Source organism: Ochotona curzoniae, unplaced genomic scaffold (genome assembly GCF_017591425.1).
Source record: "Ochotona curzoniae isolate NIBS_2020 unplaced genomic scaffold, NIBS_Ocur_1.0 patch176, whole genome shotgun sequence".
In the NCBI taxonomy this organism is placed as follows: Eukaryota; Metazoa; Chordata; class Mammalia; order Lagomorpha; family Ochotonidae; genus Ochotona; species Ochotona curzoniae.
Genome location: NW_024466724.1, coordinates 1 through 5,256, shown reverse-complemented (window position 1 = coordinate 5,256; position 5,256 = coordinate 1). Strand labels below are relative to the sequence as shown.

Here is a 5,256-nt window from a genome sequence, read left to right as displayed (position 1 = left end):
TCAGGTTCCCTTGGAATTCCCTGCAAGGAATGTGGATCTGCCAGTGGTGTCTGGTGCGTGCACGTGCGGCCACCCAGGGCGACTCAGGCCCGTGCAAGCAGCGAGCTGACCGCGAGGGTGACCAGATCGTGCCCCGTGCCCCGGCCTGGGCTCCCCACGCAGCTTTGAGGTGCCCGCGAGCCCACGGGCCAGCGCCACGAGCGCCCCTCCGGCGACGCATGGGCCGGGGAGGAGGAGGTGGCCGCCGGGCTGTGTCCAGGACAGCGCAGGGACGGAGCCGGCTGCTCCGAGGCGCCCACGACCCCCGAGGAGGTGCGGGGTCGTCGCCCAGGCCCGGCCTCCGCAGGCGGCCACGCGCGCAGCCCTCCGCCTCCACCTCAGCGCGCCTCTGCAGGAGCCACGCCCCCGCTCGCCCCGCCCCGTGACGCACGGCGTGGGCGGAGCCGTCGCGCCCCGCCGCTCCAGCGGCCTCCAGCCACGGCCGCCGTCGACCCGGAGCTCCTCCCACGCGCTGTCGCTCAGGGGCCCGCGCACGCGCGACGCGGCCGTAGCGCTGCGGCCCTCCCCTCCCCCCGCCCGCTGGGCCGCGCCCGCGCATGCGCGCCGCCCCGCCCTCGCCGTCACCCGTAACAACCACGGGTGCCCCGGCCTCGCCCCTCCGCGCTCCCGCCCTCAGCCCGGAACCCGCGGGCGAGCGGCGGCGGCGGCAGGCCGGCGAGGGAACGGCGACGGCCGCGCGGAGCCGCCGGCATGAGCGAGCCCAGCCGCCCCGCGCGCCAGGCCGGGCCTTTCTGACCGGAGGTAGGTACGCGGGTCGCCCCGGGCCGCTCGGCCGGCCGTCGGCCGCCTCCCCTCCGCGGGCCGCCTCCCCTCCGCGGGCCGCTCTCCCCGGGCCGGCTGGCGGCTCCGAGCCTGCGGTGGGGCGCCCCTGCGGCCGGCGGATGGCTGGAGCCCGATTGTCCGGCAATAGAGGATGCCGCCCGTCCCTGCGGGTGCCTCTCTGGACCGGAGCATCCCCGAGCCGGGAGCTGGTTGGGAGCCGGAAGCCTTGGGATGCCGACGGCTTGCCGGGACCGGACCCCCTCCTCAGAGTTGATTGTCCCCGGTTAGATGTTTGCAGAGATGTTGGACTCCCCTGTTGGAACGGGTGGAATGTGGCCGCCGGGGCGTGTCGGTCCCGGAATCCCGAGCTGGAAGGCTCCCGGCTGGCCGAGTTGGGAGCTGCTCCCGATTTCACAGCTGCAGTCTTGGAGGATCGTCTGGCCCTGAGACGGGGCGGCGAGTTCACGGCCTGTCTGAGGCCCCCGGGCTTGTCTCCCCAAGCTGTCGGAGGAAGGGGTTGCCAGCACAGCCTCCTCCGAGAGCCGTGCCAGGGAGAGCTCCAGATCGGCCTCAAGGACCCTACACTCTGGAGAGGAATTCTGAGCCCGAAACGTGGGGATGTTTGTTCTGGCGTGGCAGCCGTGGGCTCCTCCTCTGGTCGATGGCTCCCCGGTTGCCCGGCCCGGGACAGGCTCCCTGCATTTCTTTCTTCTCCCGACTTTGAAGTGGGGGAGTGAACATGTTTGCTGGAGCGTGGTTGGGAGCCTGCAGGAGTGCGGGGCTGGTGCAGTGTAGACTGTTGTGCTGCGCAGCCAGTGGGGGCTGGAAGTTTCAGAGGAGCCAAAGAACTTGGGCTTCCTGCCCCGCTGAAGGAGAGTTCCCCGAAGCTGAGCTGTGCGCAGCTAGAAAACAGGAAGCGGCTCAAGGTTCCTCCGAAGGCAGCCGTGGAAAAGTACTCTGTGCTGTGGCATGCCCCGGGGTTTCGCTTTTTTCCCCCCATTTTCATTTTTGTATTCCGCTGAACTAACCTCTCCACATCTTAGGAGTTCCTGTTTGGCTCCTGGTGGAGATGGTTGGCCAGAACATGATGGAAGCCCTGGTCCTGGGATGGGATGGTTGGTTGGAAAGGCCACCAGTCATCTGGCTCTTGGGCCCGTCCCTGTGGCCCTCTGCCTTTGGTTCTGGCTGCACCCTGTGGCCCTCCGCCCTCAGACTCTGGGCCTGGCTGCACCCTGTGGCCCTCTGCCGTCGGGCCCGTGCACCCCTGTGGTGCTCCAGCTCTAGGCCTGCCTGTGCCCCTGTTCCCCGTTCCCTGCCTTTCTTCCTCGTGTCCCTGTGGATGCGCGTGTCAGCCTTTCAGCCTGTGTGCGACCTGGCGTGCCTTTGTGCCATGGTAGGACGTGTTCACGCCTGCTCAGTCCTTCTGTAGCTAACTGCTCATGTGTGCTTGTGTTTCACAGGTGTGAAGGCACTGCTTGGAGTTACAATCATGGTGCAAAAATACCAGTCCCCGGTGAGGGTGTATAAACACCCCTTTGAGTTAATTATGGCTGTAAGTACCCCACCTTTCCGGTTCCTCTTGGCTTCTTTTCTGAGCTTTGGAGTTGGATCTGTGAGCCCAGCCTTGCTGTTATTCTGTTTCCATGCTTCGAAGCATTACTTAGAATGTATCAGACATTTTAAACATGGAAGCCTCTGGAAGCTGAAATCTGCTTGCTTGTTTTTGAAAACTGCCCCCTGTTTGTGTTGCTTGTCTCTTTAAGATGCAGAAGTAGCATTGAGCCACACTTCCTGTTGGTTTTGCTGTCTCCTTTTTCTGCTTGTTACTTTAGAAAAGGGGTGTGGAGGTGGGTTTCTTGGGGAGCTGTGTTTCCATGAGCACCCTGCTGATGGGTGTCCTGGGGTAGACGCCTCACTTTAGTCAGGGCTCTGTTGAGTAAGTTTTTCCTCCAGAGTAGAATCCGCGAGTCACATGGGAAGTCCACCAGTGGGGTGGCTGACTGTCCTTGTGCACGTCGCTTGGCTCAGTGTGGCCAGAAATAGGTCTTTTACTAGCTGCAAACTGCAGGCCATTGCTAGGTTCCTGTGGGGAATTCGTACCTGCTCAGTGTGGCTGTGGAGGGACAGGCTCCACCAGGCAGCCTGCGGAAGTGTCACACACAAGAGGCACAGGCTGGTGGCGGCTGCCATGGCCCTGGGGAGGCCCCCGGCCCTGCCCTCAGGCCCTTCACTCGCCCTGTCTGAACTGTTAGCCTGAGTCTCTTCCTGGTGTAGACAAGAGCTCAGGGCCTATGGCGCCTGTCTGCCCTGCTGGGGGTGGGAAGGGTCTCCATCAAAGGTGATAAAAAAAAAAAGCCCAGATAGGTGATAGTGCCTTGTAAATCAGAGGGTTTTTTGTTTTATTTTGTTTGTTTTTAAGTCTGATTTGTATACAGCCAGTGGTGTGCAGTGTGGTCTGACGGAGCAGCCGGCTCTGTCAAGGGGTACAGGGTACAGAGGTTACAGGTTCCCTGCAGCAGGTGGGAGGTTGTGTGCTTATGCATGTGTGTGTGTGCGCATGCATGTGCATGTATGTTCCTTTAAGGTGTCCTGGGGCCCCCCAGCATGTTTGGCCAGCGCTGCTGTGCTTCCTACTCCTGACTGGAGAGGCTGTTTCCGGTTGGCACGCTGTCTCTACTGCTTTTGGCTCTTGCTCCTCGTGTGGAACAAAGAGCACTCCAGCAGGCTTGAAAAGGAGTTTTGTATGCGGGACGCATGTGGCGTGATAGGAATCGCACACAGGAGAAATTCTGGCCAGGCCGGGCTGGGTTCCAGGAGCCCGGCGAGGAGGCCGGTTCCTGGCACGCGGGGCGCAGCGCAGCTGTCCTTGGGGCCTGGCTCAGCAGTGAGGCTCTGCCTGGCTCCTGTCACCCCTCCCCCTTGGGGCGTTTGCTTGTTGCATTCTTTCAGTTTCTAAGGGAGCAGTTCACAGTCTTGAGAGGGACACTGATTCCTTGTGTCCCGGGCTGGGCGGGTGCGCAGCCGTGCTGCCTGACCCTGCCAACCGGGAAGGCCTGCCGAGTTGGGTGCCCGAGTTGAGTGTCGAGGGGAAGGCAGTGCCCTGGAAGTGGAGGGAACTGCCCTGCTGCCCGCCTCGCTGATAGCCTTGATTGTGTGAAGACATGGCAGTGACATGCAAGGAGAGCAAGGGCTGTTTTGGTGTGAAAGTTGAAATAGTGAAAATGTCGCGAAAAGCGCTGCCTGGGTCTCAGAATTTTTGGTACCAAATTAAACTTATTTGTGATTTTCTTTCCCATGAACCTGTGCGGTGCTCACGTATTCCAGACCCGTGAGTCCTGCCTTGTCTGCCTCGCTCGTGAACTGACAGAGAACTTGGAGTCAGCCACCGGGGCCGCCCACTGCCCTGCATGGCCTTCAGACGGCCCTCTGAGGCAGTGTGGTGTTTTCTTTCCGCAGCTTCAGTTTCGAAAATGGTCTTTACTTGGAAGGTGGGGCTATGTTTTATGTTTTCCCCAAACGTCGCCTTTGCAGAGCTGGAATGTGGCTGCTGACTTCTGCGGCGGCGTTGCCTGCACTGTCATTGTGTTGTGTGCCAACCTCAGAGTGGACTGCACCTTTTTCTGCTTGAGGGGGAGCACAGGGCCCTGGCATCAGGCTGGAAGTGAGCCCTCGAGCTCATCCTCTGTCAGTTCAAGCAGGAACCCTGACTCCAGGGAGACATCTGTGCCACCCTGGGCAGGAACATGTGTCTGTGGAAGGCGGAGCAGGCGACAGGAGGCAGCCCTGGCGGGTGTGGGTGGTGCTCATGCCTGGAGCGGCTGTGTGGGTCCTGTGACTGAGAGAAAAACTGCTCACTCCCTCTAGTGCTCCTGCCTCTGTGTGTGTGTGTGTGTGTGTGTTCTCAAGAGATTTGTTTGTTTGAAAGAGTTAACAGAGAGGGGGGAGACGGAGAACTGTCATCTCCTTACTCCCCGGATGTGGCCGCACAGCAAGGACTGGGCCAGGCTGTTGCCAGGAGCCTCCTCTGAGTCTCCCTCTTTGGTACAGGGGCCCAAGTGCTTGGAGCATCTTCTGTTGCTTTTCTCATGCCATTAGCAGGGCACCGGATAAAATTGGAGCAGCCAGGACCTGAGCTGGTGCCCATCTGGGTGGCAGGTAGCAACTCTGCCTGCACCCAGCACTGTATGCTCCTGACCCCCCTTTTTTAACTTACAAAAATTTTTTTTTGAATTTTTATTTATTTATTTATTTATTTATTTTTTAAGATTTATTTTATTTTTATTGGAAAGGCGGATATACAGAGAGGAGAGACAGAGAGGAAGATCTTCCATTCGATGATTCACTCCCCAAGTGAGCGCAACGGCCGATACTATGCTGATCCGAAGCCAGGAGCCTCTTCTGGGTCTCCCATGCGGGTGCAGGGTCCCAAGGCTT

At 60.3% G+C, this 5,256-nt stretch overlaps 1 long non-coding RNA gene across 1 annotated transcript; it reads left to right on the top strand.

Annotated features, from left to right (window-relative positions):
- The first annotated feature begins 698 nt into the window (after positions 1-698).
- Positions 699-4,808, top strand: LOC121166619. The gene is made up of 2 exons (XR_005885449.1): positions 699-801; positions 2,283-4,808. It is a non-coding gene; the product is annotated as an uncharacterized LOC121166619 (long non-coding RNA).
- Positions 4,809-5,256: the final 448 nt, after the last annotated feature.